The 18,161-nt window shown below is 43.3% G+C and overlaps 1 protein-coding gene across 3 annotated transcripts in view; it reads right to left on the reverse strand.

The window, feature by feature from the left end:
* Nucleotides 1-18,161, reverse strand: part of PDGFD (platelet derived growth factor D) — a 511,155-nt gene that overhangs the window by 341,575 nt on the left and 151,419 nt on the right. Inside the window, exons 1-2 of one of the 3 annotated variants that reach the window (XM_068266883.1) lie at nt 5,905-5,977; nt 5,519-5,622 (exon numbers count right to left, since the gene is read on the reverse strand). The exons of the other annotated variants lie outside the window; for them this stretch is intronic. The gene's annotated coding sequence lies outside the window, so the exon portion shown is untranslated. Of the gene's footprint in view, nt 1-5,518; nt 5,623-5,904; nt 5,978-18,161 lie in introns of those variants that run through there. 3 annotated transcript variants of the gene reach the window in all.

Raw genomic sequence — 18,161 nt, forward strand, 5'->3', positions numbered from 1 at the left:
AGATTTCATACAAGGTGGGTTAACGATCATTGATAGTTTAAAAAGGAAATTTCACGTAAAATTAGCACATAAATAATCTCCAAGAAGAGATTTATAATACAGACTCAAGTGTGGAGGTGAGGGAAAAAGCTTCTGTACACCATGTAGACTACTCTGGTTCCTTGGTATTAGAAGAGGAGTCTTGTTAGCAGCCCAAAAGTCAATTTACCACAGGTGGATTTATGCTACAATGCCTACTATCTGGGACTTAAAAGAGGAATTGAAGCATATGCTACTAAATAAATTGGAGGCCTACAAACATAAGGAGAAGTCAACGAAACATTTTTTCGCGCGTTGGAAAACATACCTGCTACAAACCATGTACAATTACGACTTACATGTATTGGTGAGCCCCTTCAAGTATACCTCTTGGTATGCAACGGAGCAACTGAAAGGCACCCTAGGCCGGCTGGAACTAGCTATGACCTCGACAGCTCAACCAGACTCTTAATATAGGCAAGGGATCTGGTTAAATAAAAGAGCACATCTGCACTAACTAAATGAGAAGAGAGAGTGAAAATGGGTGGGGGAGGAGTTCTTGGAAGGAGGAAAGGGGGGGGGATGGGTTGAGAAGGGAAGCATTGTTTCAGTTGTCTTCTGCAATACGGAAGTGTTTGTATGTTTATCTTCATTGAAAACCAATAAAACATTTGAAAAGAAAAGGAGTCTTCTGAAGAAAGGAGGGCTGCATATGAGCTGTTGTCCACCATCTCTTCTCATCACCACTCTCTGCTGCTCTGTAGTCCTCCTGTTGTCTCTGGGCAATTGCCCAGTTGGCCCTAACAGGAGTACCGACCCTGCTTTTATTGCCTATCTTAGAGACTGTTTTAATACAATACTCGTTGCTATGGTGCCTGGTATGTCTATAGTAAAACTATAGCTATATATAGTACATATTATCAAAGAAGATATAAAAAGGTTATCTCTGAAAGGTGCTCACTGCTGCTATATATAAAGACACAACCTTTTGAATTGACCCGAGGAAGCGGATATATACCCGTGAAACATGTTGTCACATCTTTAGTGTCGAATACATCTTTTTCCAGTTTACTGGTTTTCATATCTTCTAGAGAAGTAAACGATTACCTCTTTATATCTTCTTTGATAATATATAGTGCATACAGTGGGATGCGAAAGTTTGGGCAACCTTGTTAAGCGTCATGATTTTTCTGTATAAATCGTTGGTTGTTACGATAAAAAATGTCAGTTAAATATATTATATAGGAGACACACACAGTGATATTTGAGAAGTGAAATGAAGTTTATTGGATTTACAGAAAGTGTGCAATCATTCTTTAAACAAAATTAGGCAGGTGCATAAATTTGGGCACTGTTGTCATTTTATTGATTCCAAAACCTTTAGAACTAATTATTTGAACTCAAATTGGCTTAGTAAGGTCAGTGATTCCTGACCTACATACACCAGTGAATCCAGTAATGAGAAAAAGTATTTAAGGGGGTCATTTGTAAGTTTCCCTCCTCTTTTAACTTTCTCTGAAGAGTAGCAAAATAGGGGTCTCAAAACAACTCTCAAATGAACTGAAGACGAGGATTGTTCACCATCATGGTTTAGTGGAAGGATACAGAAAGCTATCTCAGAGATTTCAGCTGTCTGTTTTCACAGTTAGGAACATATTGAGGAAATGGAAGACCACAGTCTTAGTTCAAGTTAAGGGTCGAAGTGGCAGACCAAGAAAAATCTCGGATAGACAGAAGCGATGAATGGTGAGAACAGTCAGAGTCAACCCACAGACCAGTACCAAAGACCTACAACATCATCTTGCTGCAGATGGAGTCACTGTGTGTCAGGAGCCGGCCCCGTGGCACGCCTGCGTATACGGTTCCCGACTGCGGGTTTGACCAGATCAAGCGAGAAGCAGCCTTATTCAAGCTAAAACAAGGCTGTGACCCCTCAGAACACTTCTCACTGCCACCACTAGCTGCCGCTAGACACTTCCACTCTGCTGTCGAGTGATCAGCACGCAATCCGCAGTTCCGTATTCGGGTCAGCTTTGCGCTTTAGGCCGAATACGGGAACGCCACGCACACACTATACAATCGTACAGTAGTATGGCACAATCAGGCACGGAACTTGTAATGCAAGTTACACTGCAGTCTCTCTTTCCAGGCTATGAGCGTTAGTTTAGTGCAGCAGAAGTCAAACTTATTAAATAACGATTTAATATTCCAGGAAAAAAAGTGGAACAATGCAGAAAATAATATATAAAAAAGGATGGATCTTTCAACAAGACAACGACCCTGAACACTGCTCAAAATCCACTAAGGCATTCATGCAGAGGAACAAGTACAATGTTCTGGAATGGCCATCTCAGTCCCCAGACCTGAATATAATTGAAAATCTGTGGTGTGAGTTAAAGAGAGCTGTCCATGCTCGGAAGCCATCAAACCTGAATGAGCTAGAGATGCTTTGGTCCAAAAACCTTCAACCAGAATCCAGACTCTCAATGGATCCTACAGGAAGCGTTTAGAGGCTTTAATTTCTGCAAAAGGAGGATCTACTAAATATTTATGCCATTTTTTTGTTTTGTTTTGTGGTGCCCAAATTTATGCACCTGCCTAATTTTGTTGAAACAATTATTGCACACTTTCTGTAAATCCAATAAACTTTATTTTACTTCTCAAATATCACTGTGTGTGTCTCCTATATGATATATTAAACTGACATTTTTTATTGTAACAACCAACGATTTATACAGGAAAATCATGACAATTAACAAGGTTGCCCAAACTTTTGCATTCCCAGTGTAGCTATAGTTTTACTGTAGACATACCAGGTGCCTCCACCATAGCAACCAGTCTAGTTTTAGTCCTCCAGAGGAGGTATTTATAGCTTTACAGTTTTAACGATAACGTTTTCTAGGAGAGCGACCATCCTGTATCAAGTCTCGTCTGGACAACCGAGTGGGGACATTTTTTTCCTGCAAGCCTATACGGACTACAACCCACCTTTGTGAGTATAAATTACCAGCACTACACTTTGCTCCTATACCTAATAATATTGCACCATTGGGCTCCCGGTCTCTCCTATCTTCTCTAGGGGGGTCTTATACAGGTGCGTAACTAAAGGGGAGCAGTCCCTGCGACTGCAGGGGGCCCAGAGCTGTAAGTGGGCCCCAACTACTACTTCACTCCCTCCAATAAAGGGGTCCATCCTTTAGATCAGATGTTTTTGTGGCTACACTTGTTATGGGTGTGAAAATCATGATGGCCACACTTCTTTTATGACTCTTGTGAGATGGGTCCCCAGATTGTGAGGGTCACAAGGGGTTGGCAAGTGAAAGGGTGTAAACCTTGAGGGGGTCCTTGAAAGTTTTTACTTGGGGCCCCCATGCTTTATAGTTACGCGGCGCCCCTGGTCTTATTCCCATCCTTGAGGCTTTCTATTCTAATACAACAGAAACGTATCCTGTGCCAAACTTGCCGATGTTCAGCCGCCACATTATTTTCCTTTTACTACAGCAGCTGAGCCGCTACAGTATCCAAATAATCCCATATTCATTTCTGCTGCTTTATCTCTCGGCGTTTGCATTTCCACTTTGCTATTAATTGCATTCTCCTGTCACCACATTAAGTTTTAACATTATGTTCTTTATGTGAGGTTGCTCATTAGACATTCTCGCCGAACTTGATAGAAAATCATTCAAGTCACTGCACAACTCCAAATCCCGGGCAATTTCAATGCAAATTAAATCAATGAAATATGACCTTGAAAAAAGGGAGGAAGCTTGCACTCGGTTTTGATAAATCTTGAATAGGTCTCATTATGGCGAAGAGATCATATTTCTGTAAGGTGCGTTGAATTTTACAAAGCCATTAAATTGTCTTAAATATAAACTCATTGGGGGGGGGGGGTCCACTTCACACAAACCTTTCGAGCTTAGCTGGGAACCATAGTAAGTGAATAATACATGCTATACATCTGTAGGTCAGGGAACGGCAGGAATCATCCTTCTAGCCATTGCCAGATTTAATTTCCCATAAAGCTCGGGCATCTTGGTACAGCTGGATGGATACTGAAATGTAAAAGAATAAATATGCTCCACATAGACTTGGAAAAGTTTATAGAGTGTTATAAAACCAGTTCACATGGAACATACCATTTACCAGTCATAGGTAGGCACTTGAATTTAGATCTACAGGCAGTGGTATAGCATTAGCAATGGGAAGTGGAGAGGTTGCGACTGCATCAGGGCCCTTGGGCCAGAAGAGCCCTAAGGGGCCCTCCCGCAAACAACAGTATTAGCTCTTTATTGGCCCTGTACTGGTAATAATACCTTCTATAAATGCTTTGTAATAATGATTTAGTAATCATTAACAATTTTTTTGCACATCCCCTTCTTGCACCTCTGACACTGTGGTTGTCCTTGGCAGGTGTCAGGTTTTTGTGGGCTGTATCAATTGTTATGTATAGAGTTCTTTGGGGGGGGGGGGGGCAATGTAAAACTTGCAAAGGGGCCCATAGTTCCTTAGCCTAAAGGTAACACTCAAAACAATTATTTGTATTTATTTTTTATTTCAGTAATTTAAAGAGACTCTGTAACAAAATGTTGAGCCTTATTTCTTCTATCCTATAAGTTCCTATGCCTGTTCTAATGTGCTCTGTCTTACTGCATCCTTTCCTAGTTGCACAGTAGCTGTATTATCTCTGTTATATGATTTCATCTTCTTTCCTCTGTCGGCTCTGTCGGGCTCAGGCAGTCAGGCTGGAATGTGCTAATCTGCTTGTAATTCGCTAGAAGCTATACACACCCTCTCCAGGCCCCCTACACACTCTGTATGATTCACACACTAAGCTCCTCTCAGCGTATCACTTGCTATGTCTTTTGTTTGTAAACACTGCATAAAATGGCAATTACAAGCCAGGATTGCAGCAGGGAGTGGCAGAAACAGCACAGAGGGGCCCAGGAGAACATAATAAATAGAATAGTATGCTTTTTATCGTAAGAATTTTAGAGTACAGATTCTCTTTAACTTAAAAGGTGAAACTAATACATGAAATAGCCTCATTACATGCAAAGCGAGACATTTCAAGCCTTTGTTACAAGACAACATAGGCTATACAGCGATGCGTAATATGTCAGCGCTACATTAATACTAAAGTAAAATAAAAAAATAAATAAATGTTATAATTTTGATGATTATAGCTGATGAAAATACCAAAATCAAAATCTCAGACCATTAGAATATTGTGGAAATGTTCAATACACTAGGCTCAAAGTGTCAGACGTGAATCAGCTAATGCATCCAAAACACCTGCAAAGGCTTCCTATTTCATACAAAAAAAGTTTCACCTTTTAAGTTGAATTACCGAAATAAATAGACTTCTGCACAATATTCAAATCTCCACCAGTATAAGCATTCACTATGCTAAACAAATAATCCCCCAGATTAACCAATAAAATGCTAGTGTAGTTTATAGTAACACTGAGACTGGAGTGTCAAGAGGATTTTCACTTACCTGGTGCTTCTTCCAGCCCCCTGTAGTCTATCAGCTCCCTCAGAGCCCATCAGGTCCAATCCAATGTGCTCAGAGATGCTGCAGTTTGGTTACTTCCTAGTTTGCTGGGAACACAGAAAGGGTTAACCTCCTGTGTTTACATATTAGCTCAGACGTGAATCAGCTAATGCATCCAAAACACCTGCAAAGGCTTCCTATTTCATACAAAAAAAGTTTCACCTTTTAAGTTGAATTACCGAAATAAATAGACTTCTGCACAATATTCAAATCTCCACCAGTATAAGCATTCACTATGCTAAACAAATAATCCCCCAGATTAACCAATAAAATGCTAGTGTAGTTTATAGTAACACTGAGACTGGAGTGTCAAGAGGATTTTCACTTACCTGGTGCTTCTTCCAGCCCCCTGTAGTCTATCAGCTCCCTCAGAGTCCATCAGGTCCAATCCAATGTGCTCAGAGATGCTGCAGTTTGGTTACTTCCTAGTTTGCTGGGAACACAGAAAGGGTTAACCTCCTGTGTTTACATATTAGCTCAGATTTGGCAGAGAGCTAACAGCTCAATTTACACTAGCTCGTTACTTGCTGAGAAGGGAGAATTAGAGAGGCTGTTCTCTATAAACACATACAGGGTGGATTTTTCTGTGTTTTCCCTGTCTCCTCTGCAAGAGTTCAGGTCTGCTTTAAGACTGCATTAATGATAAATATGCTCACGAACAGAGGCATAACCACATCCCTCATTCAACTGCAGCTAAACTCATGCAGTACATCCCCTACTGACCATGAATTACACTAACATTATATACCCACATGCCCCATACCCCATTCACATTGTAGAATTATTATTTCTCCACTCCATTTCAACACATTCTAAATACCTCTAGTCTACACCTCCCAAGAAGCATCTACCCCAATGACAACTCCACTGTCTTCCACTCCTATATCTAAGGCTTATATTAGTAATAAAGCACGTCGGAGTATACGATTAGGCTTTCAAATTTTTATTATTGTAAATGGTGCACTTCGACAACGCGTTTCTCGGCTCTCAGCCGCTTCCTCAGGTCAATACAAGTGCCTTTAAAGATAAATGGCAGCTCTCAGATAACATTACCGCAGAGTATATCTAAAATTTCTATATTTCTATACATCATAATACATTTCAAATATAAAACAGATCTATCAAGATTATAAAAGTAATAAAATAAATTATACACATCAATCATCCATAAATAAATAAATGGGTCATTAATATGAATAAATATATACATATCCAGGATAAGAGGGGAAGTCTTACAAGACTATAACACTATTGCGCACACATGCGGCTTCTATACCTACAATTATCGGTGTAGTTGGTTTATCTCTGGTTTCCAGGTTATTCCGTAGTTTCTTTATGGCAAAGTGCCGCTTTAGTGTCAATTTTCTTGTGAAAGAATTAAGATCTACGAATAATTCGTATAAACTTGAGGGTTTTGTGGGACAAAATGAGAGGCCTTTACATAATACTTGTTCTTCTGTATCCTTGAGTTTGTATACAGATAAGTTAAAAATCGTTTTTTTGGCTATGGTATTTTTATTTAAACTGAGGGTTCCCGATTTGGTCTTTTTGCCCCCTCTTTTTCCCCTTTTCCTTTTTCCTCTGGGCTGGGGGCTTGCCTCTTTTGAGCCCTAACAGGGGAAGAGATTGTCAGAGGGCTCGGTTGTCCAATCGGATTTGGAAGTCTGGGCCACAGTTGTGGAGATTCTCCCATGATGGTTGGAAGCTCTAAAAAAGATGATGATGTAGTTTTTTCTGTGAGGTTAGATTCTGAGCTACTGTTTGGTCCAGATGAATAGTAGTCTGTAATCTGTTTAAGTTGGGATCGATTCATTTGGTTGCCTTTTGGTTGTTTACTGTATCTTGGGATCTTGGTGGATGGTACCGGAGTGGTGGCAATCATAGATGAAGTAGAGGGTTGCTGTGGCTCTTGTTGGGGTCCCCGTATTCCAGTGGTTTCCCCATTATCAGTTCCTGTTTCTTGTGTCTGTGGGTCATAGATGCTCAATTCCAACAATTCTTGATCGGAGGTATCACCTTGAGTGCTAGTTTCAAACTTTTTGGTAATTGTTCCTTTTCCTACCGGTGTGCTGAAGACTTCCAATTCTCCTGATTCCTCTGCATGTTGGTGTAGTCCAATGTTGGTTTTTGTTTTTGGTGTTTGCGGTGAGTCATTTGTATCATGTAGTTTATCTAATTTTAGATTGGTTAATTTTGGGTTCTTCGGTTGTTGTTTCTGTAAACGTTCATTATGTAATGGTGTGTGTTGTAGGAGATTAAGTTCGACTGTATTAGATGGTACCGAGCCTTCAGGTTGGGTCCGGTTCCGACCTTTGTGCTCTCTATATGAAGTCTTTCTCCATTGTTTTTTATGAGTCGGTCTCTGATTGGTGGGTCTGGGTGGGTTTGGTCTATGTGAGAGGGCCTGTTTAGGGTGTATGGTGGGCATGTGGTTGGTTTCTATCTCCTCTCTGTTACAGTTGGGGTCTGATTGGGTGTCAGAATCAGATGGTAGCTGATGGTGGGGGGCCCTTCTAGGTCTATGTGTCCTCTGTAGGTTATTTCTGTACAAATTCCTATCCCGGTTGATTTTTTCTAAGTTTATTTTCCGAAATCTCTAATTCAAATCTACTAAGCTTGGTGTCTAAGATATGCGAGCATGATTTGAATTGGTTTGTATGAGAGTGAGTCGTAAGGAGGTCCTTCTTTTCCTTAATTTGAGGTTTAAGTTCTGAGATAATCGATTTCCGTTTATTAGTGATGCGTGTCATCATACCCCCCGAGCAAGATTTGAGGTACTCATACCATTATTTAGTAAAAACTGGGTCATTAGGGAATGGGGACTCTGTTAGAACCCCCGGAGAGATTTTCTCCTCTATGTATGTTTCCTACATCTGGATATCTGCTAAGTTGAAAAATTCAGTTTTTAAAAGTTTTTCTAGAGCAAAGAAAATCGGGCCTAAATCGAGTCTCCTGCTCTAGATCTGAGATTGTCTGTGATGTTACAGCTCATAGTAGAGGAAAAGTGTATGTGTATGTATATGCATTTATATACATATATAGTGATGCGTATATACGTAGTTGTATATGGAATGTAGGCATGCGTATATGCAGTATGTTTATTATTATTTTTATTTTATTTTATTCTATTTGGAAACAAAAGTGCATGTACATTTGTGTGTGCGCAATAGTAGTCTTGTAAGACTTCCCCTCTTATCCTGGATATGTATATATTTATTCATATTAATGACCCATTTATTTATTTATGGATGATTGATGTGTATAATTTATTTTATTACTTTTATAATCTTGATAGATCTGTTTTATATTTGAAATGTATTATGATGTATAGAAATATAGAAATTTTAGATATACTCTGCGGTAATGTTATCTGAGAGCTGCCATTTATCTTTAACCACTTTACCCCCGCGCGTACGTATTTCTCCGCCCCTTTTTCCATCCTTTAAAAACCAGGGACGGAGAAACACGTACTTTCCGCGTTCCCGACGCTGCCCGCGCTCCCGCTCGTAAACACGCCGCCCGCCGCTAGTAAACACGCCGCCGCCCGCTCGCCCAGAGATCAATGAACGGGAAAATCCATTCCTGTTCGTTGATCTAAGCCCCGCGATGATCAGCTGCTCTCCTATGGGCAGCGCGATCATTGTGAGAAAAAACTCACGTGTCCAGCCTCCTTATTCTTCCTCCAAGCTTCCGGAAGGAAGCTTGGAGGTCGCATTAAAACAAAAAGTTACTGTGGCCATCTTGTGGCCAAATAGTAAACTACACCCTACACATTTTTCACATACAAATAAATGACTTTTACACATAAAATTAACTCATTACCTCCCACACTCCCCATTTTTTTTTTTTTGTAATTAAAAAAAAATTAAAAAATTTACAATTAAAAAAAATACATAAATAGTTACCTTAGGGACTGAACTTTTTAAATATTTATGTCAAGAGGGTATAACACTGTTACTTTATAAACTATGGGCTTGTAATTAGGGATGGACGCAAAACTGAAAAAAATGCACCTTTATTTCCAAATAAAATATTGGCGCCAAACATTGTGATAGGGACATAATTTAAATGGTTTTATAACCGGGACAAAAGGGCAAATACGTTTCATGGGTTTTAATTACAGTAGCATGCATTATTTAAAAACTATAATGGCCGAAAACTGAAAAATAATTATTTTTTTCCCCACATTTTTCCTATTTTCCCATTAAAACACATTTAGAAAAAAATAATTCTTGGCATAATGTCCCACCTAAAGAAAGCCTAATTGGTGGCGAAAAAAACAAGATATAGTTCATTTCATTGCGATAAGTAATAATAAAGTTATAGACGAATGAATGGAAGGAGCGCTGAAAGGTGAAAATTGCTCTGGTGCTCAGGGGGTAAAACCCCTCAGTGGTGAAGTGGTTAAAGGCACTTGTATTGACCTGAGGAAGCGGCTGAGAGCCGAGAAAAGCGTTGTCGAAGTGCACCATTTACAATAATAAAAATTTGAAAGCCTAATCGTATACTCCCACGTGCTTTTATATTCTGCCAAACACCTATGAGGTAGGACAATTTTATTATTCCATACTTTATAGTGATTGGAGTAACTATCCATTACAGTGTTATCTCATACTATGATGCTTCCTAGACCGGGCGCCTCCTACCCAATTCAGATGCAGTTGCTTTCCCTCATATATAGTTTATATTGAGGGTGATCTAGTCGAGTTTTTCCGACAAAAATATCATTTTTACTAGGAGCAGCGACCAGCTGGGGAGCAAAAGGCCCAGTGGAGACGGTACTTCTCCACCTGCGAATACAAGTGGTTGCCTTGGCTGCAACCCACACTTGTGAGTATAAACTCTATTGTTTTCTTCATACCCATATCTACTAACGATATTGCACCAGAGTGGGCTCCCGGACCTGTTTGTGTTTTTCTCGTCGCCTTTCCATAGTTATATTAGTATTGTCCATTTAAAACGAGTTTTGTGCTTTATGTCGCCAGTCTAATACATTCTCTTTCTATTTTTCTAGATAAATACATCAACTATCGCATTCCCTATATGGAAGAACTATAGGGGTTGGACAAAATAATGGAAACACCTAACATTTTGGCATCATAATCTTTGAACATTAAAGAGACTCTGAAGCGAGAATAAATCTCGCTTCAGAGCTCATAGTTGGCAGGGGCATGTGTGCCCCTGCTAAAACGCCGCTATCGCACGGCTAAACGGGGGTCCCTTCACCCCCAAACCCACCCCCGCAAACCTTGGTCGTCTTCTTGGTTGCAGATTTTCTCTTCCTGGAGGCAGGGCTAACGGCTGCAGCCCTGCCTCCAGTCGCGTCAATCAGCGGCACATCGCCGCCTCTCCCCCGCCCCTCTCAGTGAAGGAAGACAGAGGGGCGGGGGAGAGGCGGAGATACGCGCTGACAGACGCGTGTGGGGCAGGGCTGCGGCGGTTAGCCCTGCCCCAATGCGGAAGCGCTCCCCGGCTGTACGGAGGGGATTTGGGGGTAAAGGGACCCCCGTTAAGCCGCAGGATAGCGGCGTTTTAGCAGGGGCACACATGCCCCTGCTAACTATGAGGTCTGAAGCGAGATTTAATCTCGCTTCAGACTCTCTTTAAGCAATCAAAACTTGACATATGTTAATTTTTTTTTGTTTATTATTTTTGTTATTTGATATGTTTAATTAAAATAATTGTTTTTTTTACAGATATTTATACCAAAGTTGGTTATAATTTATGAAAATGGCAGATTTCTTAGACTTACAAATAGAGATGGCTCGAACCTCCGATTTTCGGTTTGCGAACCTTGAATGCGAACTTCCGCAAAAGTTGGTGTTCGCAGGAACTTTGCGAACCGCAATAGGCTTCAATGGGGAGGCGAACTTTGAAAATTACAAACATTTATGATGGCCACAAAAGTGATGGAAAAGATGTTTCAAGGGGTCTAACACCTGGAGGGGGGCATGGCGGAGTGGCATACATGCCAAAAGTCCCGGGGAAAATTCATGATTTTACGCACAGCAGGGTTTAAGGGCAGAAATCACATTTTATTGCTAAATTGGAGGCCTAAAGTGCTTTAAAACATCTTGCATGTGTATACATCAATCAGGTAGTGTAATTAGTGTACTGCTTCAAAGTTCAAACTGACAGACCAAACTCACTGTGTAACGCACCGCAAACAGCTGTTTGTGTAGTGATGGCCGTGCTGGACTGGTGCGCACCATGGCGAGAGTGCAGGCGATATCGGTTTTCAAGCCCATATGGTCGCCGGGCTGAGGTAGCTCAATGACAGAACAGTGACTCTCCAGCTGATCAAATGTGGTCTGTCCACAACGAAGCAACAACCTTATTATCTTGGTTGTGCCCCCCCCCACCCCCACCCTAAGACACTCATATAGCCGGCAGTCATTGCTTCATTGTGATACGCAAGCCCCTTCACCGCGGCAAGGTAATGATCACGAAGGGGAACTGACACATGTACATGCCTTTTGTTTTGTTGTTGCAGGTGCAGTGCAGCCAGAAAAATTAGGCAAGCATTTACACACACCAGTAGCCCTCCGAGATCCATGCCTCATTCATTTTGATAAAGGTGAGGTACTGAATACTTTTTTGACCTAAGTGATTTCTCTTCTCAGTGACAATGCCTCCAGCTGCGCTGAAGGTCCTTTCTGACAGGATGCTTGAGGCAGGGCAAGACAGAGGTTGGATGGCAAATTGGGACAGCTCTGGCCACAGGTCAAGCCTGCGCACCCAGTAGTCCAGGTTTTCATCGCTGCTCAGAGTTTTTACATGTGCAGTAAGGCCAGGTAGTCGGCTACCTGCCGGTCGAGGCAATGGTGGAGGGTGGATACGGAAGGGCTAAGGCGAGGCGTTGGACTAAAGAATGTCCACATGTACGACATCACCATGAGATCGCTGGAGCGTCCTGTCCTTGCCTACGAGGACATGGGAGAAGGATTACTGGCAGTGGTACCTTTATTCCGTTGTGCTGTGACATCACCCTTAAACGCACTGTAAAGTATAGTTGCCAGCTTGTTCTGCATGTGCTGCATCCTTTCTGCCTTCAGGTGAGTTGGTAACATCTCTGCCACTTTATGCCTATACCGAGGGTCTAGTAGCGTGGCCACCCAGTACAGTTCTTTCCCCTTGAGTTTTTCTTTTAATGGGTAGTCCCTCAACAGGCTGGACAGCATGAAAGCCGCCATCTGCACAAATTTGGATGCAGATGTACTATCCATCTCCTCTTGCTCTTCCTCAGTGATGTCAGGTAAGTTCTCCTCCTCTCCCCAGCCACGAACAATACCACGGGAAATTTGAGCAACACAAGCCCCCTGCGATGCCTGCTGCGATTGTTCTTCCGCCTCCTCCTCCACCTAAAAAAAACACCTTCCTCATCTGACTCCGCTTCCCAACACGACTCTTCCTCCTCCTCCTCCTCATCTGTGCTGCCACAGGTGTTGAGGAAACATCTGATCCTGCTGAGAATTGATCCCACAACTCTTCCTCTTGTTCCTGTTCCTGTACATGATCCTCCACAGCTTGATCCACCACTCTACGCACGGCACGCTCCAGGAAGAAAGCATATGGGATCAAGTTGCTGTAGTCGCCTTCACTGCGACTCACCATGTTTGTCACCTTCTCAAACGGCCGCATTAGCCTGCAGGCATTTCGTATGAGTGTCCAGTACTTCGTCTTCGGCTAGAACATCCCCATATCCCCAGAACATGTCCTTTTACTGTAGTTGTAGAGATACTGGTTGACGGCTTTCTCCTGTTGTAGCAGGCGGTTAAACATCAGGAGCATTGAATTCCAGCGAGTCGGGCTATCGCAAATCAAGCGTTGTTTCTCCACTGAATATTGGCCAAGCGTGCCAGACCGCCTGAAATGCCCACACATAATCCTGGACTGCTTCAGGACGTCCTGTAAGCCTGGGTACTTGCACACAAATCAGTGAATTATTAGACTCAGCACATGTGCCATGCAGGGTACATGTGTCAACTTTCCCAAATTCAAAGCCAAAATGAGATTGCTGCCGTTGTCACACACCACGTTGCTGATCTCCAGTTGGTGTGGGGTCAGCCACTGATCCACCTGTTTGCTAAGAGCAGCCAGGAGAGCTGCTCCAGTGTGACTCTCCACTTTGAGGCAATACAAGTCTGAGATGGTGTGACACCGTCGTACCGGGCATGCAGCATAGGCCCTGGGGAGCAACTTCATACATAAGTCAGCACCTATTCAGTAAGGAGATCTTGGGCTAGACTCTCTAACACTGCTACTGCCTACTGTGCTTGCCCTAGTGACTGCAGCTCTGGCACTTTGAGTCTGCCAGGAGTGAAGGGCGATATAAATGTTCTGTGTCTTGTACACTTTCACATAGAATTATTTTAGTGCATACAAATTGTGCTTACGTGTTGAAATCTGACTGGAGAACTCAATGGGGCTGGACCGAGCCCTGTGTGCCTACACCGCCACCATTCTGTTAATGGCAAGTCATTGCCGAATGGTCGGTGCTGGCCGGGTTGTTGCAAAACCCACAGTATGTCATCGGAGCTGGCTCAGAGGGATGCAGGTATTACAAAAAAGCAGTTTGAAGGGATAGGGGTCATTCTGTTGTTGCACCTGTGCACAGCAATGAGATCCGTTCATCCATGTCGGTTCATAATGGACTTGTTTATTGTGGAATGCAAGGATGTACGGTACGCAATTTTTACCTGATCAGTCCGACAAAGTGAATGCCGACCAAAGCCAATGGAATCTATCGCCATACACTTATAGTTTTCCAATCATTGTTCCAAAACGGTTGAGTCCTTTCTGAGAGATTCAGAAGGCATTGATTCCTACCACACAGAGCACATTGATTTCTAATAGATTGCAATGCTATGGGCCATCGATCTACTCTGATATCTTTTCGTTATTATTTCCTATCTGTTTTTACAACAGTATTTATCGTTAACCAAGTTTATCAACGATGTTATCATTATCAGATTTCTTTATCTACCGGCGCCATTTTGTTATCCAGCCGGGTTCTTTTTTCATGGCGCCCTTTTTTCATGCACGCGTGTCTGGGCACCTTAACTCAAAATAAGTATTTGAACAAAAATGCTGTACACTTTGCACCAGTGATTTAGCTCTTTTAAACACACAAGCATGTATGTCCCTGCTATTGTTTACCAATATGACTCATTGCTAGTGTGTACTCTACTATTCTGTGTTTCCTGAACTATAAATAGATAAGATCTGCCCAGGGAGGGAGAAAATAATTTACAACTAGGGAGGGAAGGGGGAGTAACTACAAAACTGTGATTATTTGATAAAGTACACATTCCAAACAGATCAGCACACTGGAGTCTGTTTACTACTAAGCACAGAATACCAGCTGGTATCCTACATAGGTGATATGACAGTATCTTCAAAAGGAGTGTAGTTAGATAAATAATGCAGGTATGCTGCATCAATGATCAGGGCGCAGTTTTAACATTTTCAAGCACACATTCGCATAAGTACACTGTTTGTAAAACAGGTGGACACGCTATTTGCCAGAACTTTTATATCTTGCAATAAATACCATTTTCCAGACAACAGATTTATAAGTGGCGATCAGCTTAACCGCTTTCGGACCAGCGTAGTTGAAATCTACACTTTGTTTATGTCCACCTAAACCTGCCAGAACTAGTGTTGGGCGAACAGTGTTCGCCACTGTTCGGGTTCTGCAGAACATCACCCTGTTCGGGTGATGTTCGAGTTCGGCCGAACACCTGACGGTGCTCGGCCAAACCATTCGGCCACATGGCCGAACTAAGAGCGCATGGCCGAACGTTCCCCGAACGTTCGGCTAGCGCTGTGATTGGCCGAACGGGTCACGTGGTTCGGGCCCGAACGCGATCTGATTGGCCGAACGGTCACGTGGTTCGGGTAAATAAATACCCGAACCACGTCATATCTCCGCCATTTCTCTGTGGGTTTAGCTTTGGGTAGGCAGGCAGGGTAGTTCGCTCTCCAGCCACGCTAGCCAGGGTCCCCCCCAGTCATTGTGTGTCGCTGCTGGGAACAGTAGTACTCCGCTCGCTCAGCCACACTATATATATATAGCATTGTTTACTGCCACTGTGTACCTCGCTCAGCCACGCTATATATAGCATTGTGTTTTCTGACACTCTGTGTACACGGCTTAGCCTGGCTATATAGCATTGTGTGTACTGCCACTGTGCACCTCGCTCAGCCACGCTATATATAGCATTGTGTTTTCTGACACTCTGTGTACACGGCTTAGCCTGACTATATAGCATTGTGTGTACTGCCACTGTGCACCTCGCTCAGCCACGCTATATATAGCATTGTGTTTACTGCCACTCTGTGTACACGGCTTAGCCTGACTATATAGCATTGTGTGTACTGCCACTGTGCACCTCGCTCAGCTACGCTATATATAGCATTGTGTTTACTGCCACTCTGTGTACACCGCTCAGCCAGACTATATACCATTGTTTACTGACACTCTGTGTACACCGCTCAGCCAGACTATATACCATTGTTTACTGACACTCTGTGTACACGGCTCAGCCTGACTATATAGCATTGTGTGTACTGCCACTGTGCACCTCGCTCAGCCACGCTATATATAGCATTGTGTTTTCTGACACTCTGTGTACACCGCTCAGCCAGACTATATACCATTGTTTACTGACACTCTGTGTACACGGCTCAGCCTGACTATATAGCATTGTGTGCACTGCCACTGTGTACCTCGCTCAGCCACGCTATATATAGCATTGTTTAGTGACACTCTGTGTACACGGGTCAGCCAGACTATATATCATTGTGTGTACTGCCACTCTGTGTACACCGCTCAGCCAGACTATATAGCATTGTGTGTACTGCCACTCTGTGTACACCGCTCAGCCAGACTATATAGCATTGTGTGTACTGCCACTCTGTGTACACCGCTCAGCCAGACTATATAGCATTGTGTGTACTGCCACTCTGTGTACACCGCTCAGCCAGACTATATAGCATTGTGTGTACTGCCACTCTGTGTACACCGCTCAGCCAGACTATATACCATTGTTTACTGCCACTCTGTGTACACCGCTCAGCCAGACTATATACCATTGTTTACTGACACTCTGTGTACACCGCTCAGCCAGACTATATACCATTGTTTACTGACACTCTGTGTACACCGCTCAGCCTGACTATATAGCATTGTGTGTACTGCCACTGTGTACCTCGCTCAGCCACGCTATATATAGCATTGTTTACTGACACTCTGTGTACACGGCTCAGCCAGACTATATAGCATTGTGTGTACTGCCACTCTGTGTACACGGCTCAGCCAGACTATATATCATTGTGTGTACTGCCACTGTGTACCTCGCTCAGCCACGCTATATATAGCATTGTTTACTGACACTCTGTGTACACGGCTCAGCCAGACTATATAGCATTGTGTGTACTGCCACTCTGTGTACACGGCTCAGCCAGACTATATATCATTGTGTGTACTGCCACTGTGTACCTCGCTCAGCCACGCTATATATAGCATTGTTTACTGACACTCTGTGTACACAGCTCAGCCAGACTATATAGCATTGTGTGTACTGCCACTCTGTGTACACCGCTCAGCCAGACTATATAGCATTGTGTTTACTTCCACTCTGTGTCTGCTGGGCCTGGGAACAGTAGTACACCGCTCACCCGCCACTGTATAGCATTGTGCTCTGTGTCGCTGCTGGGAATAGTGGTACACCGCTCACCCGCCACTGTATAGCATTGTGCTCTGTGTCGCTGCTGGGAATAGTGGTACTGTATAGCATTTCTGTACTGCCACTGTACTGCTGCCAGTCAGCGTGTACTGTAAGGATAAGTGAAATGAGGAAGAAATCCGGTGAAAGAGGAAGGGGCAAGGGAAGAGGTGTTTCCCCTGACGGTTCACGTACAGGCCACAGGGGAGCACCCAAGAAAACCCACTCAATACCGCCCATGTTGTCCAGGACAACAACCCTCACAGATCCAAAAGAACAGGACCAGATAATTACTTGGATGACCTCTCAAGCGTCCAGCAGTGGGTTAAGCAGCACCAGCACATCACGCACGAGGTCCGAGTCCTCAGCCAGTTACAAGGAGCCAGTGGGCACAAAGCTGACACAACCGGCAGCGACACCACGCACACAACTGCCAGATAACCAGTCCGATGAATTACCTCAGGACACAATGGGGTATTCGCAGGAGCTATTCCCAGCCCAACAAACTTCCACCTTTCAAAGGTCAATGGAGGAACAGCCAGAAATGTTGTGCCCGGATTCACAACCATTAACTGTGGGAAATGCACCGCGCACTGAAATACAAGGCGAGTCCGAGGAGGACTCGGAAACCCAAATCCCAGAGCAAGTTGGGCAGGAGGGGTTGCAATTGCAGGAGGTCGGCCGACAAGATCTGGAAGACGACGTTGGAGTGAGCTGCGCAGAGGTTGTTCTGGGGAGCTCTACTCCACGGCGGCGGCCCCCCACAATGACATATGACGAGTTTGAGGAGATGGAAGAGGAGGGTATGGACAATGTGGACATAGACCCAGATTTTGTTTGTGAACGAGAACATCGCC

This window comes from Hyperolius riggenbachi, chromosome 2 (assembly GCF_040937935.1).
Source record: "Hyperolius riggenbachi isolate aHypRig1 chromosome 2, aHypRig1.pri, whole genome shotgun sequence".
In the NCBI taxonomy this organism is placed as follows: Eukaryota; Metazoa; Chordata; class Amphibia; order Anura; family Hyperoliidae; genus Hyperolius; species Hyperolius riggenbachi.